Source organism: Elaeis guineensis, chromosome 5 (genome assembly GCF_000442705.2).
Source record: "Elaeis guineensis isolate ETL-2024a chromosome 5, EG11, whole genome shotgun sequence".
Lineage (NCBI taxonomy): Eukaryota > Viridiplantae > Streptophyta > Magnoliopsida > Arecales > Arecaceae > Elaeis > Elaeis guineensis.
Window position 1 is genome coordinate 106,394,450 of NC_025997.2, and position 8,885 is coordinate 106,403,334.

Below are 8,885 nucleotides of genomic sequence, written 5' to 3' on the forward strand. Positions count from 1 at the left end.
GATCTCAAGAAATCAAAGATCAGATCTTTACATGTTTGTTTTGGACCAATTTCTTTTGTTAAAAGTCCTTTTTGCCCATGTTTTATATAATTTTCACTTTAAGAATTGCGAATCCTCCATAAATCATAATCTAACCTTGGACTATGCTAGATTTCCCTAGAAATTATGTATGGGAATGGAAAGTTAAGGCCCTAAATTTGTCTTTTTTTAACCTTTCTATTGTTTTTTTTAGAAAAAATGTCATGGAAGGCTATTAGTTACCTTTTGGCAATGTTTGATGTTCCGAACTACCGACTATTTCTAACTATATCGATGCTTCTCACTGGTTATTAATTTTTGGGGTTCAGATGGTTTCCATGGAACCTGCCGCTCCGGTTGGTAGGATTGCAAACAAGGATGCTGAGAGAGGAAGCGAGCAGAAAAAGACTATTTTTAGAGACATCAGGCGTTATTATTGTGAATATTGTGGGATGTGCAGGTCAAAGAAATCGCTTATCAGATCTCACATCCTTTCCCACCATAAGGTATAGCTCACACGCTTTGCTATAACCATAAGTTATATATTACCATACCATAAGGTCGTGAATTAAAGTGATAATGTCAAAGAATATAAACTTGGATTCTTTGGAAAATAGAGGTAATGGATGCAGTGTCTGTGGTCGACTAAAAAATTACTTAAATAAATCCAATACCTTGCCTGAGTTTTATGTTGGCATGTCAATGATCTGATTAAAGCTGAGAAGATAATTAGTGTTTTATGTGAAGCCTTGAGGCTGGATGCAACATGTATTTGTACAATGTAGGAAAATGTTTTCCTACAGTAAGTAAACTTGGAAATTCAAAGTACTGTTGCTATAGAAGTTAATATTAATAGCTTACAGTGGGAGGGACCAAGGAAAGGTAATGAGGCTTCAAAATGCTAAATTGGTGGTATGCAGCATAAAATAGGACTTAGTGGTTCATGGTAGATGCTAGATTGAGTTTTTATCATGTTTTAACATCTTTAGTTTGGGTCTAAGGAAAATATATGATCTTGAATATTGAAGGTGCCAGCTTATCAAGCTGGTAAAGCCCTTGGCAATTGGACCAAGTGACCTGAGATTGAGCCAGCCTTAGCTAGGGTTTACCCCATGTTGTGTAGCTCATCATTTATGAGACCTTCTATCGAATAAATAAATTAATAATTGAGTAAGTAAACAAAATGAATGGCCTCAACCTTATAATGTCTTTGTTCAGTTTATGGCTTGAGTTTGCTCCTTGATACCTATGAATTAATTGTTGAAAAGTGCAGGATGTATTGGAAGGCATACAAACTGATCAAGTGAATGAAGAAAAGGAGGTAAGCAATCAGCCAAAACATACATGCCAAGAGTGTGGTGCAAGTTTCCGAAAACCAGCTCATCTGAAGCAGCATATGCAGAGCCACTCTCTTGAGGTTGCTGCTTTCCTTGCCACAGAGTTAATTTTGTTTTATTGTCGCATTTACTGAAAGAACTCACACAATAGTTTTTTGCTTCGTCGAACTAACAGTCAGCAGGTTCATTTTTCTTTGTTAACCTGCCCTGTACTGGTTTTGGCACTCATCTGATTTCATCAATAGCGACTGCTTTATACTTCGTGGGAGTATTTCATGCAAATGTTTTGATCTCATTGTTTTTTTCAGTAATGATGCATTCACTAATGTGAGGGGGATAGTCTTAGTTTTATTAATAGATTCAGCTTTAGTCTTTTCAGATACTGTGGTTAATGTATTGCCTTAACTAGAGTACATGACAATCGTCTAAGATATACATATCAATGCATACTTCTATAAGGTGGCATTGGGTATGGGGTGATGATCCCAAGATCAATAGTAATATGGGTGGAGGGTATGAGATCATTGTGTTTGATTGCACCCTGGTGATCCTATATGGCAATGATCCCCAATGACCTCCGCTCCTAAAATCACCGCCCAACCTATTGATATTAAACCCATCGTTGAGGATAGATTTCTAAGTTCACTCCAAGCTTGTGATATTGGGCTGAAATTTGAGGACAAAAATGCCCCTCAGTCCAGTAGGAATAATTGGCCTGACTCCCTCCCAATACTTTCAGCCTCGATTAAAATATATAGAATATATCGGGGGTAGTTTTGGGATTACATGGTTTGGATACCAATGGCATACCAAACAGGTTAATCATGGATATGTGGGGGTTTCTAACCACTAAAATATAGCGTACAAAATTTGGTGATTTTAAATCATCGGGGATCGGATTACCTAGGGAGTGCATCTTTAATCAATGGAACATAGAGGATGAGACATGTAAGCATCATTCATTCGATAACTAATAGATATTTGTTAAAAATTTATATACTCTTGGCTGAACAAATTGATTTTGCAGGTTTGAATGTCAAATGCCTGAAAATGATGTAAAAATCCTGGATATGTTGTGTGAAGCATTGGATCCCATTTAAAGAACTCCAAAATGCGAAGAGGCAGCATTTTGATCTTGTATGGACCAGTATCAGGATGGAGGAACCTCCTGAGAAGCTCCATCAAGAAGGCCTCAGTCACGCAGTTCCCATGAGGTTTGCCCTTAACTGTTCTACTTAAGTTTATCCTATTGCTATTTGAATTAAATTTAGAATATTTCAATGCCTTCATTCTACACAATCTGTTAAACTGGTCATGGTTATGGAATCTTGTGATGCCACTAAATTGCCTATTGTTAATGATAAGTGGCATGTGATACTGTAGTCTTGCTGCATTTGATTTATTTCATCTTGTTGGTTTATTTGCAAGAAGTGTTTAATCTTCTTGGGTTGTTCCTCATTGCTTTTTCTATTATTTTTAAACTGAGTTTTTTCATCTGTTGTATGCAAACATGACAAATCTCTGTGCACTAATTTCTGAATTCTTTTCATTCATGTTGTTATTTGTCCACAGGTGAGTTTGTGACTCATCAAAAGGATGTGCTCAATGAAACAAGGAACTAGATTTCTAGTTTCTAATTCATATGAAATATATTTTCGTATGCACACTTTCAGCTACAAGCAATATTTAAATTTCCAATGGCTGTTGTAGCCTGTGCTTGTCAAATAAAGCTCTTAATTATCATTCCTGTTCAATATTTTTGTTAGAGTCTTAGTTTTTTATGGTGCATGATGTTTTTGTATTTTTAATCCTTTCTCTGCTTGCAGAGGCCCTTTTCATGCCCATTGGATGATTGCCATTTGAGCTACAGAAGGAAGGATCATTTGACTCGCCATTTACTTCAGCACCAAGAAAAACTTTTTTACTTGCCCCATGGAGAATTGCAATCGTAGGTTTGCAATTAAGTCTAACATGAAAAGGCATGTGAAACAAATTCATGAAGATGGGTCTCCTTGTGAAGGTGAAAAGCAATATATATGTGAGGAAGCTGGGTGCAGAAAGACATTCAATTATGCATCAAAGCTGAGGAAGCATGAGGATACACATGGTAGTTACTCTTCTGGACCATGTGTTTAGTCGCTACATTTGAAACCCTGCTAACAGGAATTCAACTAGTCAAGGAGCAAATAAATTGTGCTTTCTTAAATTATCCGTGGCGTCAAAAGCTTTATTGCTATTTTTTACACTGTTAGCTAAGCTTAATTTTTATGCTACAGTCAAATTAGATTGTGTGGAGGTTGTTTGTTCTGAATCTGGATGTATGAAAACGTTCACAAATGCTGAATGCCTTAAAGCTCATATACGGTCTTGCCACCGATATGTTCAATGTGAGATCTGTGGCACTCAATATCTGAAGAAAAACATAAAGCGGCACCAACACATGCATGAAGGGGTTCGCATGATGGAAAGAATAAAATGTAGCTTCAAAGGTTGCCAATACACATTCTCAAATGTAAGTTTTAGAAATTTATTCCATGGTTGGTTGCTTCTCTTGATTTTATTGAGCTGCTCAAATCATGGTTATTGTTCATACATATTTGTTTCTTATAGTCAGGTTTGTGTTTGAAGACCGAAAAATAGGCAACCAAAATCTAACCCATATGTAGGCAGTCATTTAGTGAAACTGAAGAAGACAAGCACAAAAGAATACTCGTTCCTGGTTTTTAAACATGACAAACCTTTAGGTTGCGTTTGGTAGCCGGCAATCTGGATGGCAATTTAAAGTAGGCCCACTAGATTACTGTGTTTGGTATGCTTTTTGGGTGGCAATTTAGATTACCTTAGCAATCTATATTTTCTTCCAAGAGGCAATCTAGATAGCCTTGGGGAGGAGTGGCTATCCAGATTACCACTTTAATAATGTTGCAAGAAAAAATTTGGATAAAATTATTCTGCAAAAAAATCATACAAAAAATCTGTCTCTCCAACAGCGATGGCACCATCGGTGGAGGCTAGCCTCGCCGTCGCCTTCTCCTCCCCCCATCCCAATGGGCTTCTCCCATTCCTCCCACGACCGTAGAGATGGCGACGACGACGAAGAGAAGCGCGAGCTCCTTGTAAACTCCAAGACCTCCAAGGAGAAGGTCCTCGAGCAAGAGCCGGAGGTCCTCTCATGTTGTGCTGCTGCCTCTCCGCTCTCCTCTCAGCTCTTCGTCGCCGGCACCCTGTGCCTCGTTGGCCCCTCCATCCAGGTCTGGGATCCTTGCAACGTTCTTCTCCCCCAACCTCTGTCTGCATCTGCGATCTCATCCAAAGACCCCATAGACTGGGCCACGGAGGTGCTCCTTATTGTCCATGGCAAATGTGAGGTTGGCTTACAGCCGGATTTGGTTGGCGGGTGGTGGTCGGCGGTGAGGCTAACCTTCAAGGGGGAGCACCAAGCTAGGACTTTGGCTATGTTCAAGTTGTGAGGTTTACTTCCATATACACGTTGCTATTGGATCGGGCGAGGGCCACTACGGCCTTTATTTATACCAAACACATAGTAATTTGACTTAGAGGTATTTTAGAAATTTGATTTCACATTACTAGTAATCTGATTATCATATCAAATATGTTAATTAAGATTTTCAGTAATCTTACTGCAATATTACCTGCGTGGACTAAACACAGTAATCAACATTATTGACAATTTAATGATAGCAGTCTATCTTGAAGGCAATCTAAATTACCTTCCAAGATTGTCTAGCGATGCACCAAACACAACCTTACTGAAATAAATCAAGTGTTTTTATGTATAAGATAAGGGGAAAATACATATAACAAATAACTTCTATTAGCTTTTCCATACATTTGTAAATAATAATCATAGCTGCCATGAATGATGAATTTCACTTTTCAATAGTTATTTTTTAATGTAGAACATATGTGTACTTCTCCCTACTGCAGAGCTAAGAAATTTCTCAGGTATTTCTTATCAGGGGTGATGAATTTAAATTTAATAATTTTTAACATCTCAATTTTGTCAACAGAAAACATTTTCACTTTTAGAGTAGGTTCACAAAATATATGCAGTATCTGCAGTAATAACTATCAGATTCTTATGTTACATTTGAATTTTGTTGTCCATCAAACCTAGCAATATGATCAGTTTGCACTCCAATATTTGATTGTACTATTTAAGGGGACTTGAGTATCCCAACTAGTCTCCTCAGCATGTTGCATGCCTTGTTTATTGAAGTATTGTAGTGGGTAATTTATCAACTATAACCTTTTAGTAATTGCATTTATATTGTTCACATTTTCAGAGATCAAATCTTAATCAGCACATAAAGGCCGTCCATCAAGAGCTTCGGCCATTTGCATGCCAAATCCTTGGATGTGGGAAGAGGTTCCCATATAGGCATGTGAGGGATAACCACGAGAAATCTGGTGTACATGTTTATGTTCAAGTAAGTTACTGGTTACTTTTTGTTTTTATTTTATTTTACATTTTTTCTTCATCATCTTCATTGCATGCATGCTGATGAAATATGACCGACAGTGGTTTCTTCCATGGAGCACTTGCTTTCAAAGTCAATGGCAAAGTGGAACCCATTAAAGCCTTTTAGTATACTGGGATAAAGTTTCTTGTATCATGTTCATTAAATGAGGAAATTGTTATGGATCAGCCTAGATTTTTTTTTTTTTTAAAAAAAAAACAATGTTTTGCTACCTTTTTGATTGTTGGGTTTGATTATTATCAAAATCTATCCTTTCATTACCATGTTACTTCGCTTTTTGGTCTAGATGGTTATCTATTGCTGTTGCACACTTTTTTCTTTACCTTCTGATCGTTACCACACTTAGTTCCTTCACCCGTGTATGAATAGCTGTTGGCAGTTTGTTTGGAAGTTGTCAAGAAGTTGTGAGCCAAATTATTGCTTATGCTTCCAGATACACAACCGAGGTAATCTTGTAGGGGTCTGGTTGCAGGGTGACTTTATCGAAACTGATGAGCAGCGACGTTCCCGGCCAAGAGGTGGGCGAAAGAGGAAACATTTTTCTGTTGAGACCTTGCAATGGAAGAGGGTGGTTCCCCCTGATCAAGCTTCTTCTCTGGATGATGGAACATATTATATGAGATGGTTGCTTTCTGATCAGCAATGAATGGTCATCAGGCAGATAATATATACATATGTATGCGAGTGGAAACTTGGTTGCTTGTAAAGAGTTTCTTCTGGTTCTGAAATTAGTTCATCATATCTATCAATATTGTATAATTTTGGTCTAACACATACAAGATGTAAAATTTGAAACTACCCTTCTGTTTTGTCACTTTGTAGATGAATGTGAAAATTACACTTAAGCGAAATCTCGAGCAGTTTGGTTTGATGCTAGTTTTGCTGGTGCCATGTGTATTCATCCGTGTCTTTAATTTCTGAATGAGAGTAAACTTTCCTGCATTTTTGGAGTATTATCAAAGATCAGGTGGTCAGAAGTGAGAGAATCCTGTTCTAGACTATTATTCTGGTCAATTTGTGACTGTTGATTAGGCTTTTGGTCTGAGACATGCAATACTCTTCATTCCTTGGGAACACAATCTACAAATAATTTCAGTGTCTTGGCAGTTAACGAGTTTTGTTCTTGTGATTTCTTCACTTATTTACATCATGTCCTCTATGTTTTGAAATTTCGTGTCGAACAATACTAGAAAGTTCAAGCCTAGGAAACTTTCCAGAATGCAACTAGAGAACTGCCTGCTTCAGCTCTTACACACGTGGCAACCTCACTGGGTGCAATTGCCTCTGCCTCATGAGCAATTCCCTTGAACTCCATGGATTTGTGTAGAGCTCAAAAATTTGATTTTGCTAGTACGTTGTCATAATTTTCTGAGAGGGTTTTTCATGAAGCACTTGCAAGGTACCTGGGAAGCAATTTTCAATTTGATTTGCTGGCTGAAAACTGCATTGGAATGACTGCCTCCAAGAAGTTTGCTTAACAGGAGAGGCATCAATGCTGCTTGGGACCTAGAAACAACTGCCTATATACTTTGTGAATGTCAAGACTGCCAAAGCCACCTAGATGATGCCACTCCCCATGGTATCAACTTGGAACCAGTGACCAATTTTGGTAGCCTTACACAAGCTCATGGCAAATAATGCAAGATCTGAACATACCCATGCTGTTGCCTATATATGTTCTGATGGGCTTTACAGCTTTGGCTGTTGAGCAATGAGGAGTGTTTAGCAGCATCTATTCTCTTCCATCTTAGATTTCAGAAAGACTGTTGCACTGACATCAGATTTCATCACTGTTAACAAATGAAGGCATTAGTACCAGTGAAATCTGGATCACCAATGCTTATTGTCTTCGTCGCAGTTGCTGATCCTCATCTCTCTTGATCGACGCATGTTTGCTTGACAGAAAATTTTTTTCTTCTTCCCAGCTACTCACATCTATAGATAAGCTAATAGACCAACAGATTAGGTTGCCAATTATATGGCTGATTATGGTGTCCCAATTTTGTGGACTAATGACTTACCCACTGCTTTCAAAGATCTTCTTTTGTTTGACTCTTTGGGTGGTATATATGCTCGAGTAATCTAAGTTCTCTGATGTATCAAAAAAAGAAGAAAATGCATAACATACAAATTCCCATCTATTTGACTTGAATATGCTGCAACTATGTTGATTTGGATCCGTCATGGTTGATATTTGGATGTAGATTGACTACTTGATTACAGCTCAACTGATCAAAATTTTGGTTTGCATTTGAGGTTATGATTGACTGTGTTAACTTTGTAATTGACCCAATTCAGTTCCACCTCCAAATTTCTGATTCTTGAATAATATATATATATATTTTTTAATGGAACAGAATCAAGCCAAAAGCCAGTATAGTTAGCTTCTTCTAAAGCGGTTCTTTAACTTCCCTTTTCCTTCTCTGCCCTTTCTTTTCTTTTTCTTTTTCCGAGACTAACCTTTTGACTTCTATTTACACAGCAGTTTTTGCAGACTATTATCATTGAGATTTTCTTTTCTTAAATCCCTTGCTTTATTTTTTCAATTAAATTTTTTGCTTTGCTCTAACCGTGCTGATCGTGTTCGAGAAAATTAACCGTGCTCGTCCCCCCTCTACGCAACCAACAAAACCAAGAATTTAAGATAGGCAAAAGGTGCTGAGTGGTAAATGAAAATGTAATATAATAAATTTTCTTGTCCCATTATTCACGAAGTCGTTGTAGTATAGTGGTGAGTATTCCCGCCTGTCACGCGGGCGACCCGGGTTCGATCCCCGGCAACGGCGGTTTAAAATTTTTTTTTCTCCCGTCTTTGGCGCATGTTGCCCACTTTTAAATGGAGCAATTATTAGGAATTGACTTCATTATCTCACTCTAAAACCGTTTCACAAACATGCCCCACTCGTGTTGAAAACCAAACTCTCAGGGGTGCAAGAACCACACAAACCTTGCTTGAGCTTAGTTTGCTTTAAATCTCAACCTAACTCTCAGAGGTGCAAGAACCACACAAACCTTGCTTGAGCTTAGC

General features: G+C 37.9%; 1 non-coding gene and 1 pseudogene across 1 annotated transcript; both read left to right on the top strand.

The window, feature by feature from the left end:
- LOC105045430 (transcription factor IIIA-like) overlaps window positions 1–6,733 on the top strand; it is a 6,987-nt pseudogene extending 254 nt beyond the window's left edge.
- A 1,838-nt stretch (window positions 6,734–8,571) lies between these two features.
- Window positions 8,572–8,643, top strand: TRNAD-GUC (transfer RNA aspartic acid (anticodon GUC)). The gene has a single exon. It is a non-coding gene; the product is annotated as a tRNA-Asp (tRNA).
- The last annotated feature ends 242 nt before the right edge of the window (window positions 8,644–8,885 follow it).